Source organism: Rhinatrema bivittatum, chromosome 4, assembly GCF_901001135.1.
Source record: "Rhinatrema bivittatum chromosome 4, aRhiBiv1.1, whole genome shotgun sequence".
NCBI classification, from domain to species: Eukaryota; Metazoa; Chordata; class Amphibia; order Gymnophiona; family Rhinatrematidae; genus Rhinatrema; species Rhinatrema bivittatum.
Window position 1 is genome coordinate 130,589,778 of NC_042618.1, and position 13,219 is coordinate 130,602,996.

At 42.6% G+C, this 13,219-nt stretch overlaps 1 long non-coding RNA gene across 1 annotated transcript; it reads left to right on the forward strand.

Annotated features, from left to right (window-relative positions):
- Positions 1 to 2,739: 2,739 nt before the first annotated feature.
- LOC115090121 lies at positions 2,740 to 12,712 on the forward strand. The gene is made up of 2 exons (XR_003856311.1): positions 2,740 to 2,791; positions 12,445 to 12,712. It is a non-coding gene; the product is annotated as an uncharacterized LOC115090121 (long non-coding RNA).
- Positions 12,713 to 13,219: the final 507 nt, after the last annotated feature.

The following is a 13,219-nucleotide window of genomic DNA, read 5'->3' on the forward strand; positions in this document are numbered from 1 at the left end:
TCCCAAAATGCCATGTCCCCTTTCCTAAAATACAAAGGGATTGGCAAATTGTAAATATGCATTTGCATTACATGCTTTTGCTGACTAGAACTTGATGCTATTTTTTCATCACTTGTTGTTTACACTTTTTACCAGGTACTGGCCATCCCCCCACAAACATCACCTTGCAACCTTAGCAACACAAACAACTAAGGAGATAGACACTGGGAATGCAAACCATACCTCAAGCTAATGAAGTGCTCCCCAATTGACACTTTTTAATTTATTGGTAACATTTTTAGTTAGTGCACACTAACTACATGTTAGTGCATGCTAAGTCCCGTTAGTGCACACTAACTCTGAAATTAGGGAAACCCGAAATAAAAACCTCCTGAAACATTTTAAAAGCAAAATAAAACAGATAACGACCCAAAACAAAAATGACATGAAAAAAAAAATCAGTGCACATCCCTATTTAAAATCATTTACTTAATAATGTCATGATTGTAAGACTGTCAATAACCAGTACACATATTTTTCATGCACACTATTACTCTCTGTGTAACCGTTAATGAAAACTGACAAAAATAATTAAACCAAAAGCAACTGATCCAATTAGACAAACCACAGCAAGCTTGGTTTGGGGCCCAGATTCTGGATTCAACTGTATTATATTAAGTTTGTAGGAAGCCACATAAAACTGAGCTATAACCAAATTCTGAGCTTGCTGTCAACAATACTGAGAAAAAGGTTCTTCCTATAAATTTGTGTCATCATAGCCCTACGTGATCTTTTTCCTTGGAAATTTAGGATGTAGCATGCAACTATAACTTGGACAAAATGGAAGCGAGATTGAACATATTCCTCTCTATAAATGTCTCAGAGGGGCATGTAAAAGGACTTGAAAACTCAGATAAGACTCACCACCTTTTCTTTTGAAAACTGATAGACCATTATTTTATCCCCAACCAACTTTCAATCATGAGGAAATACCTTCTGAGAACTGTACTATACAATGGATTCAAGGACTTTAATGGCAAAGTAGATGTGTTTTCCAAAGAAACCCAAGAACATTAAAGTTCTTTAAACCTCCTTTTCTTCTTCAGTTATTCCTGAAAGCAAACAGCAATTCAAAATGGATTAAGCATCCTGAAAAATATGCATCTAAATTCTCCCCTGAAAGTACATAGCACAGGTGAAGGGGATTTAAGCTTCATCTTCTTAACACACCTTTTCCCGGCTGTGGCTAATACTTCCTGCTATTCCAAAACAAAAGCTCCCACTTAAAAACCAGTTAAAACTCCAGTAATTAATATGTGCCTTTAAGAAAAGAGTACCCTTTCTTATTTTTCTCCACAAAAAAAAAAAAAGAAGAAGAAGAAGAAAGAAAGAACAAGCTTTATATAACATTAGCAGGAGGAAAAGGGAAGAGGGAGGGAAGGGTTTGTTTACGCCATTTACTTGGCAAGAAACTTGAGGCGAGCACTGAGGAATGCAGTTTATTAAAGGTTCCAAAAACCACTTACAGGTGCGCCATAATTCAGCCTCTTTTTTGTGGATAAGCAAAATTGCTGGCTCGCAATGCTTATGGCATTATATTCTCGTAATAATGAATGGGAAAGGGGGGAAGGCACGGGTTTGCTAAAATTGCTTCACACAGCTCAGCTCAGGATAAAAATGCCACAGTGTTATCAGATTTATTAGCTTTGCTGATAAGAAAATGGCATCTGTACTGTTTAAAGAAGACAGACTTATGCCTTTGGCACTGCCAAACCAGAATGCTCTATAAAGAGAGTAACAAAGTGCATATTTTACTATGGAGATTTCTTCGCTTGGTTGCCAGAAGGGCCTAGAGATGCTCATTAATGCACATGGTGTTGAACTCTGCTTACCCTGTGACACTCTATTTGCTGGCATTCGCATTGGCATTTGCTCCATATAACCTAAGCAGTTCTGTGTACAGCTACCTAGGTGGTATTAATTATGTTTGATACACAGCAGTGAAACATAGCAATGTTAACTTTTTGGCACCAGGATGCATTTTTGCCCAGTATAAAGTCTATTGCTGCCCGATGTCAGGGATTAATGTAATAAGTTTATACAAGGGGAAGTACACTTGTCATATGCTTTCATAGTTTCACTTGTTCTGAGATTCAACTGGAGCACAGATTGTGGTACCTTTAATGCTGAGTTTTATGATCATATTTTAATGCCATGGAATATTTTCAAGTTAACTGGGAGAAAGGAGATAATTTGAAATCTGCTTTGATAATGAGTCTCTTCTTCACATCAGTTAAGTGCACTCATTGACAAAACATTGAGCCTCACAGTGTTGCTTCCATCGGTCTCAGACGGCTTCGACCTCCGTGCCTCACCTTTCTTCCTTCTCTCTCCTCAAGCCTTGGGGAGATGGCTGTTGCCGTGTCTTCATGCTGCTCTCTCCAGTGTCCCTGGATCGGCAACGGCGACAGTGTTCACCATGATTTTCCTGAGGGTCTCCTAAGGTGCGCGCGCGCACGCTACCCAAGTCTTTATCCACGTCATGGCGGGAACCTCGGGGGTGTCCCCTCGGAGTGACGTCATCACATCCTGGTATGTAGCCTGCCCTTCGTTTACTAACAAACTGAGTTAACAAGGATTGGATTGCCCTTCGGGGTATTTCTTCACTAACCTGGGTACCCCGCTCTATTTCAGGTACCTATCTTGGGATACTGGGTACTCGCTCTTCGAAGGCCTGCTCTCCCTAATCTGGTGCCTGCCATTGAACAACATCTGCCTGCCAGGACCTTCAACTATACAGCTTTCTGCTTCAGTGAGTACTAACCCTTTCAGTCTGTCTCACCTTCAGCTTCAGCGCTCTGTGTCTACATCCGGGATCTGTCCCTGCTATGCCGCGCTGCCTATCACCTACTCGAGTCTGAGTCTGGTCTCCTCTGCTGAGGACCCCTGGACTACTTCTGCTGGGTTACCTTCACTGCTGCCCGCTCCCCAGGCAGTACCATCGAGCTGTACAACTTCTCTCTGTCTGCGTGTATAGAGTCTAGCCTAGTACTGTGATTCCTCACAAGGCTCCTCCCCGTGGGAGTGGCCATCACCACAGTACCCAAGAATCCACTCCAACACCTCATAACCATAACACACAGGAACTTCAGTGTTCCTCAGAGTTCTAGTATTTAGTGGAAGCCAAAAGATGTTTTGAGAAAATTCCCCATCCTCAGTGTGGAAGATAGTGTCTGACTATTTACCTTCCATTGATGGTAACAGAGGTATAAGAATACTGCTCCAGGTTTATATTACATTAAACTACCTTATTAAAATTGAAGGTCACAGGATGTTGACTAGTCAGAGCACCATATAAGAACAAAATATAATTAATAATTGTGATATCCTATATCAGAATGAGGCCTTCCATCTCAAACACTGCATTCAGATTTGTTACCAGAGATTGTAAGGATATTGAAAGAAAGGAAGCATTTCACAAGAGGACTTCCAAAATAGTGTATGACCTGCTACATATATCCTACACAGTGAGACTGAAGGAACTCAATATGTGCTATCTGGAGAAAGGGGGATTCAAATATCTAGTAGGCTTCAGTAAAGCATAAGGCAGCAGTATTTTCTGCTTAAACAGAAATCCAATGACAAGGGTCATGAAGTGAAGCTGTAGGGAGCAAAACTCAGAGGAAGTATGAGAAAATATCTCTTTATTGTGAGTGAGAGACTAGCTATAAGGCCCTCATACTAGGTAAGTATTTATACCTCTATAGGAGGTCCCCCTAGCTACTCGAGGTGAGGTTTAGGTAGCAGTGTAGGGGTTAGGGGCCACTTTGACATGCAGAGTGAGATGTACGAACAGAACAGTGCACACTTGTGAAGATTTGATGACTTTTGGAGTGAGAAAACCCAAAGATGAGATTTGTGCAATGTTCTCTCAACCTAGCTTGATGTTCCCCAAGTAGAGAGTCCATCAAGCTAGGTTGAAACTTGGATAGACTCCAGCTAATGGCAAAATGTAGGGATCAATATTCAGCAATAGCCGGATAAGCTGGTCATTTAAAGTGCTATACGGCGTTTTCGCATGCAAAAAGCACCTTTAATGCATGCAAAAACACCATAACGCATGGTGCAATGCAAATTAGGAAAAGGAGAGGAGTTTGGGATTTCTGGCCAAGTTTTGCAAAGCCATATTGTACAGTTTTAACTACACCTTTTTCATTTGTGTGATATGGCTTTGTTGCACTTTGCGATGTTTTCACAAATAGCATTTTAAGCTGTGGAGAGAGAGAGAGAGAGACAAGATAGAGACAGAGACAGAGAGAGAGAGAGAGAGAGAGAGAGAGAGAAGAAGAGAGAGAGAGCGGAGCACTTAGCTATAAGGCCTTCATACTAGGTAGGTATTTATACCTCTATAGGAGGCGCACCTAGCTACTCAAGGTGAGGTTTTAGGTATCAGTGTTGGGGTTAGGGGGGCACTTTGACATGCAGAGTGCGATGTACGAACAGAACAGTACACTCTTGTGAAGATTTGATAACTTCAGAGTGAGGAAACCCACCCAAAGATGAGATTTGTGCAATGTTCTCTCAACCTAGCTAAGTGCTCTCTCTCTCGCTCAGTTGTAGGTAGGAATTGCAACAATTGTAGTACTTAGTGCAAAAAAGTTATTGCAGTTTGTGGTAATACCTGTGCTAAGATAGCACACTTTGCAATAAACAGCCTATTACCATAAAAGACACTCCTTTTCCTATCAGATGCGATATTTAGTGCATTTTGATAAATCCAGGCCTAAGTAAGTTAGCCAGATAAGATAAGACTTTGGCTAGCTTACAAGAGAAATTCAGCAGCACAACTAATCTGCTGAATATTCCGGTGTGGTAATGTGGGCGATAGTGGCTTGATAAACAGCCAGGAGGAATAAGGAGGCAGACTCTGGCTGTTTCCTTTTGTGCAAATTTTTTTTGCAGTGAAAGCAAAATGCAAAGCAAACAGGAAAACGATGCAACTCACCTTAAGGCTCAAGTAGCACAGATATTAAACACAACTGGTCTTTTCATAGTGGTGCACAGGGAAGAGCTCATGCACCACTTCTCCTTCTCCTTGCATCCTCTCCATGCATGGGGAGATGGTACATAAGGAGGGCGCAAGGTATTTACAATGTCTTGTCCGGCAGTATAGACCAAACAGTCGTCTCTGGTCAGCTACGGCAGGTCTGCTCCGAGTACCAACTCTTAAAGAGGTGAAGAAAACTTCTGTTCGGAAAAGGTTTTTTTTCTATAACTGGTCTGGAAATTTGGAATTTAACTCTGCGTGAAGTACAGTTAGAGAAGAAGTATCTGACCTTTTGCAAACAGGTGCAATGATGGCTTTTTCTACCTTAATTACTTGGTTATACTTCGGGTTATGGAAAGGTGGCAAGATGTATCCCTTTCAGATGCAGTATTTATGTTTTAGTTTAAGTTTTATCCTATTTCATTTGTTTTTATTGGATGTATTATTGAAGTTTTTGTATTTAAAGCTTGTACTGAATTTTTGATGTTGTAAACCATACCGACCAGAATTACTCTGTGGGAGTAGTATATAAGAATGAAATAAATAGTGTGTGTTCCTGCCTGCTCCCCGGGGCCTGTCTAAGCTTTCTGGGTCCTGACTCTTTATAGTATGGTGAGGGGAGCCCTCTCTTTACCCAGAATCCCTTGCGGGGCTAATCCTTAAGGAGGACAGGGCTAGATAGCTGTGTTTGGTTCCTTAAGTTGTTTTGACAGAGTTTTCAGTACACTGTCTCACATACTCTCCCCCCCTTCAGCTCATCCTTATTCGGGTGAGCACATGCCTTTACCAGGGATACCTTTCTGGACAGAAAATCCACATAGGGTTTTCCTTTCCTGCCTGATGCTTATTTTTATGGTTGAAAGGCTGTAGGGCCAGGAACCATCTTATCACCCTCACATTGGACTCTTTATTTCTATTTATCCATAGGAGCAGTTGTTGGTTCTTTATTAGCGTGAACTGCCATCCCAGCAGATAAAAGTGCAAGGCCTCTAAGGCCCACTTGACTGCCAAGGCCTCTTTCTCAACTGTTGAATAACACCTCTCCTAAGCCATCAGCTTCCAGCTATGTATGCCAGATCATCCTGTCGTTCTTTTATCTCTGTGGTCATTTTTTCCAACTCCTTCATATCTATAAAAATCAGCTGTGAAATCAATCTGTTCTCCACTATATGTATCTCATTTTTAGTGTTCCTCTCCTTCAGGACTTCAACTTTAAGGTCATTAATGGAACTACTAACATCAGAGTGGAGCAACTTGATTTTCCTGATAAGATCAAAGATAACAGATTTTGCCTGTCATGGCTGTGCAGGCCAGGTGAAGGTAATTCCACAGAGAGGAGTAGCACATGTGTCAAGAACAGAGCAGGGCAGGGTCTTTTTCCTGACCACCTCCCCCTGGAGTTAAGCCAGCAAGTTCTGGTGACCAGCAGGTCTTCTCTGGAAGGGTACTGAAGCAGGATTCAGGCAGACAGGCAGCATTCAGGCAGAGATGAAGGCAGGCTGTGATCAGGGCAGGCAGCGCTCAAGCAGAGACAAAGGCCAGGCCAGCTCAATAACAAGGAGTCAGGCTGAGGGCAAGGAGATGCAAGGCAGGCAGGAACAGTGACAGGTGAGGGGGTCAGGATGGAGCAAGGCAGGAAACAGAGCAGACCAGGAGACAGTAACTAGAACAAGACAGGGTCAGAGTGCAGAGCAAGGCAAAACTGCAACAGGGTGCAAGGCAAAACAGGTGTAGGACAATAAAGACAGAACCAGACAAACAAGGACAGACAAAAGGGCAAGAGGGTCACAGGAAGCCTCCATAGGAGACAGGGGAACTAGAGAAAGGAGGAACACTGGAACAAAGGACAGGAGGACCACTGGAAAGCCACAGGAGACAGGCAAACAAACAAGACAGGCTAAATACAAGGACAAGCAAGCAGGAAACTAGATGAGGCAAAATGAGTGCTCAGGAGGCCACAGCAAAGAGCAAGAGCCATGCCATGATAAGGCCCTGGGCTGTGGGTGAGGTAGGCTTTTAAAGCATAGCAAGGCTGTCTCATGTGCTCTCAAGGCAAGCCTACGCAGCTCAGACTGCAGCCCACTGAAGGTCCCTGAAGGCGGGAGGGGTGTACAGCAGCCAGGATCATTATACTGCCACAGTAATATCTGGTCTTGGCAATTATCCAGATGGTGCCTGAGCTACAGGGCTGTCAAAGGATGAGTCATTATGACCTGGCTTGCCACTAGAACTTGTACTGAACTTTACAAAAGTTGCAGGAATATGATGACTTGTGCTCTTTTTTCTTCTGTCACAGAGGAGTGATGGGTCAAGGGAAATGTCAAAAAAATCAGGGGAATTTGACAGCGACAAAATTTTAGAGGGCCCACGGAGCAAAGAGTGGGAAGAGACCACCCAGTTCACGGTATACCAGGTCACACTTCATAGGATGCAAAGACCATTGAGAGTGGAAAAGTACTGAAAAGATAGCAATTAGCTGGAATGCACATACAAAATAGAAGATCCTCAGTCTCCCCTGCCATATGATTAAAAAAAAGGAGAAAATTCACAGTCCCTGGATCTAAAACAAGCATCCAATTGTTTTTATTTTATTTATTTAAAAGATTTCTTAAATTACATATAATGAACAAACCAGAAAATGTTTGCATGTGTATCATTACTGAAACTTAAGTTTCCACTCAACCACCAGTGAACTGCACTAGCATTTCCAACCTTCAGATATCTTATTTTACATTAACAATCATATTTTAGACTCATAATGTTGGGAGTAACAAACTAAGGAACAATCCTCTAAAATACGGAACTTCATGGATGCCAGCAAAATGTTTTGATAAAATAAAAATATATAATGAGCAAATCAAAAACTAATATCATAAATAAGGAATACCATCTAACCAACTATTCTGTAATACAATGTATTGATGTGTTAGTGTTCCTCATATGTCTTGCATCAAGCTGAAATTAATTTGGCTGGAATTTTTTTTATAAATATTTCTGCTTTAAAATGTACAGTTGTTTGTTATGGGTGCCATCTGTAGCAGACCCGTGGCACGTCCCCCTCATCTTTCTACAGTGACTCCAGCCTCTAGTTCCTCCTGGCTGGCGGCGGTGGGGCCTCCCCCAGTGCCTCCGGCTCTGCCACTGTACCTGGCATTCCCGGTCCTGCTTCCACTTCTCATCGGGCCTCTCCGCATGGCCCGTGGAGAGACGCTGCTACTCACGCTGTGCCCCTCCCTAGGCACGTGCGCGCTAGGGATGTGCAGACAAAAAGTTTGCGTTGATAAGTTGATAAGTTGAAGTTGAGGGTCGATTTCGTTCAATATGGACATATGGAGAATTCCATAAGTTGAGGGTCTGTCCATACATTCACCAGTTCCCTAAATAAAAATTTAAACCCCTCACCCTCCTTAATCCCCCCCCAAGACTTACCAAAACTCCCTGGTGGTCCAGCGGGGAGTTAGGAAGCCATCCCTGCACTCGTCTGTGATTTCCTCATGGCACTGATAGCCTGTGTCACAGGGGCTGCCGTGTCATTGGTCAGCCCCTGTCACATGGTCACCGGCGCCATCTTGTACTCCTACCACATGACAGGTAGGTCAAGTGGCAGGAGGTCGCTCCGGGACCCCCGTTGGACCCAACCGGAACTTTTGGCCAGCTTGGGGGGGCCTCCTGACCCCCCCAAGCTGGCCAAAAGTTCCGGTTGGGTCCAACGGGGGTCCGGGAGCAGAGGCGCGGAGGAGCACGTGACGTCCGCATCACTCCGATGTGATGCAGACGTCACGTGCTCCTCGCAGAGGAATACAGGGATGGCTTCCTGACTCCCCGCTGGACCACCAGGGAGTTTTGGTAAGTCTTGGGGGGGTCAGGAGGGTGGGGGTTTTAAGTGTTTATTTAGTGTTTATTTAGGTTCAACGTATTCAACATAGCTACGTTGAATAAGTTGAAAATCGCGATGCGTTGCGCATCATCACTTTTTTAAGTTAAAAAAAAAAAGTTGCGTTTTACATATGCGTTCAAAACGAATGCACACCCCTAGTGCGCGCATCATTGATTCTTAAGTAGGGACCTCGGCGGGAACCTTGCCGCGGCCTCGGATGATGATGTCAACCTTACTACAGTATTTAAGGTCAGGCTCTGCTCCCTAGCGTTGCCTTTGCAACAAGTCTCCTCGCTGATCGAGTGCTCATTGCTTCCTAGAGATTCGTCTCATCCCTGCGTTCCTGATCCTCATTATTCCTGGTTCCTGTCTCTTCAGATTGACTACACAGACTTTGACTTTGCTTTGCCTGACTTTGCCATTGATCATCTCCAGACCCAAACCTCTGCTTCACCTGACTACGCTATTGCCTATCTCCAGACCCAGACCTCTGCTTCGCCTGACTACGTCTACTGCCTATCTCCAGACCCAGACCTCTGCTTCGCCTGACTACACTACTGCCTATCCCCAGACCCAGACCTCTGCTTCGCCTGACTATGCTACTGCCTATCTCCAGACACAGACCTCCACTTTGCCTGACTACGCGTTTGACCATCTTCGTGATCAGACCTCAGCCTTGCTTGCCATTGCCTTTGGATTGCCGCCAGCCCTGACTCAAGCCTGCCCTTGGACGCCTCTTCAACTTACTTTCTGGACATGGTTTTTTCAGGCTTCGACCTGCTTTTGCTCAAGCGCCCCCTGTCTGCCTTCATTCCATTGGCGCCCGAGTTTCCAGGACATTACCGAATCCGGAGTAGGATTGTACCATCTCTCCTGCTGTCTCTGGGCTGATCCAACTTCTTCTGCAACAAATACAGAGGCCCACCTAAGTCCTGCCGGCCCCAATACCTAAAGGCTCAACCCATGGGGAATGAGTGCTGGTATAGGTGAAGCTCCAGTGGCCTGTGTCTATCAGCCCACGCCATCAACCCCACCTCAGCTCAAGGGTCCACCTCCGACGCAACAGTTGTAGTGTTTACCCCTATGCTGTACCATAAAACTAATGGAGGAATGTTTAGAATAGTTTAAGCTCTAGTTTGTCACTAAAAATCTGCAATAAAAATTATTTCCAGGGGATTTTACTGCAGCTCATCTATTATTCTCTTTTACAGTGGTATTCTAAATTACATCATTTAACTTTAAATACTCCAAAATATCAGACCATGTTCAAAGAAGGGGGGAAAAGAAAGCTGAGGAAATGCACAGGAAAGTCTCTTCTATGTTATTTGACAGGCAAATGAAAGGACTTCAATATGCAACTTAAATTCTGTTTTCCAAAACAAGTGGCTTAAACCTGTCAATTATATATACAAGGCAAACACGGATATCCACAATGGAATCCAGTTGTTTAGAAAGCCAGGCCCTCTGAAAAGTACACATGTTTTTGTTTGGGGTAAATTAGCTGCAGGAAGAAAATCAAAATGAATTAAAACCACACGGAGACCCTTCATGCCTCCCCAGAAGCCCCCTTTTAAGAGACACAGACCAGTGCAGTTTAATGCCACCCTGCGTTTCATGTTTCAGAATCTCTGTCTCTTGACTCAGTCCACTGACAAGCAGCAGCTGAAGTTAATACACACACACACACATAAAACTTACAGAACCTTCTGTCCAAAAAAGGAAAAAAAGATTACAAACGGCTACAAAAGAAAGCAAAATCTGCTCCTCATTATCCAGCATTCTCAAGCTGTTCCTGAGATCTATATATAAAGCTGGCAATCTGTGATAGACCAGCAAGCATTGCAGATGATCGAAAATAGTTTTCAAATGTTGAAATGTTCTCTTGTGCTTTTTCTTCTTACTGGTACCTTGGTCTCTGATGTGATTTTTTTAGGGGGTTTAGTTTTTTGTATATGCTTTAGAACATTATATAAGATATGCCATACTGGGTCAGACCAAGGTTCCATCAAGCCCAGTATCCTGTTTCCAACAGTGGCCAGTCCAAGTCACAAGTACCTGGCAAGTACCCAAACATTTGATAGATCACCTGCTATTATTGCTTATTAATTACCGTCATAGCAGTTTATGGATTTATTCTCTAGGATCTTATCCAAACCTTTTTTAAACCAGTTACACTAACTGCTGTAACCACATCCTCTGGCAATGAATTCCAGAGCTTAACTATGCGCTGAGTGAAAAAGAAATGTCTTTGATTTGTTTTAAATGAGCTACTTGCTAACTTCATGGAGTGTCCCCTGGTCCTTCTATTATCTGAGAGAGTAAACAACAGATTTATATTAACTTGTTCAAGTCCTTTCATGATTTTGTAGACTTCTATCATATCCCCCCTCAGTCGTCTCTTCTCCAAACTGAACAGCCCCAGTGTCTTTAGACTTTCCTCATAGGGCAGCTGTTCCATGCCCCTTTTTTGGAAGTTTTAGTCTGATCCATATATACTTGTTTTGGGGTTTTTTATTTTTTGATTCTCCACTTTTAACTTAATTTTTCAAGCCTCAAAGTGGAGTACTGCCACCTGGTAACCAAATATATTAACAGTACTAGGCAGTTGATATTCAGAATGCTAATGTGGTTAAAATTCACTTAAACCACATACATTTCTAGTTAAAAATATTCTCCTTCTATCTGGTTAAATTTGTACACACAAAATCACTGTATATACAAATTTAGCTTTTTAAAGAATTGGGCCAGATTTCATCATGCTTAGGGCATTTCAAGACTTACATCCAATTCTGTGTCTGTTGGAAAAAATACTTAGTAAATCTAGCCCTTAGCTGATTAGTGCAATATTCAGCTCTGATCAACTAAATTTTTTAAAACACCTTCAGCACAAAAAACTGTCCTAAATCGAACCATATGAGTTTTGTGCTATTAGATTTAATGCACACTTAGGGGTGGATTTTAAAAGGTGCATGGTTCCCAGCACACACACATGGACATGCTGATTTTATAACATGCACGCGTTGCTGCTCGCATGTATAAAATACGATATCGGCGTGTGCATGTGCGGGCGGGTGTCTGTCACGCATGCAAGGGAGGGAAATTTTTGAAAAATATGTGCGATGAGGCAAGCAGGCCTTTCCCAGTTCCCTAACCCTAACCCTATCCTTCCTCCCTCTTCCCCTCTCCTCCTCGACCCCTTAACCTAACCCTACCTAGCCCCTCATTTTTATTTTAATACTTACTGCTCCTCCGGAGAAGAAGTATTTAAAGATGCTGCCCCAGCCTGCCCATTTTACGTGGCCCAGCACTTCTGCGCGTAACAGGGATGACAGGCGTGGCCGGGCCCTTTTTTAAAATGTGCGCGGCGCACGCAGGGCGCGACCACGCACGTAACCCCTGATTCTTAGGCATGCAGGCCTTTTTTAAAATTGGCCTGTTAACCAGGTAAATGTGGCTGAATACCTAAAGTTAAGCAGTTAACTTTATCCATTCTTGCTGCTACTCAGTACTGACACCATGGATTTCTTTTTCTTATTTTTAGAGGACAAAAGAGCCAACAGAGGAAGAACTAAGGAAGAAGTTGGGGACTATATGGATTTAAATAATGCTGCACTGACTATTAATGAATTTATTGAAATAATTCATCCTAAAAATATCTCCATATGAAAGAAAATTACATATCTGACCTCTGCATGAATTTCAACCAGTTTGAGCTATAATGAAATAAGAATGTTGCAGAAGATCTTATAATTACAAGAACATATTTTGTTACAATTCACATGACACCAAGATAAATGAGCTCTTATTGTTTTTGTCTCCAGATGAAGTCATCTCTGTACACAAAGTAACTCATAGATCCTGGAGTTTGCCTCAGAGCAATTCCAGTGTCTCAGTCAGCCAGAACTGGAAATGCATTTGAGTGTCAAAACCAAATTATTTTCAAAGTTTTGGCACCAGCATTTAAGAATGCTGCCAAATTGAAAATACTTGGTGGCTTCAGCAACACCCAAATTACCTTTCAATACTACAGCAAAAAAAAAAAAAAAAAAATTACTACTGCTACAAAAAGCTATTCTATTTGAAGCAGGAATTAAGGTGAATATGTCCAAACCAGCAGCATGTACCTGTACATCTCTATGCATTTTGGCTTATATTCTTTCACACTTCAGATTTAAAGTGATATAACTCATGCACAAATATTATAAATAAAACATACTAGGTGGACATATAAATAATAAAAGCCTGATTCATCAAGGTCATTTCCTATAGATACAGAATAGAAGTAAAAGCCTTAGGGGTAGATTTTTAAAGAAGCA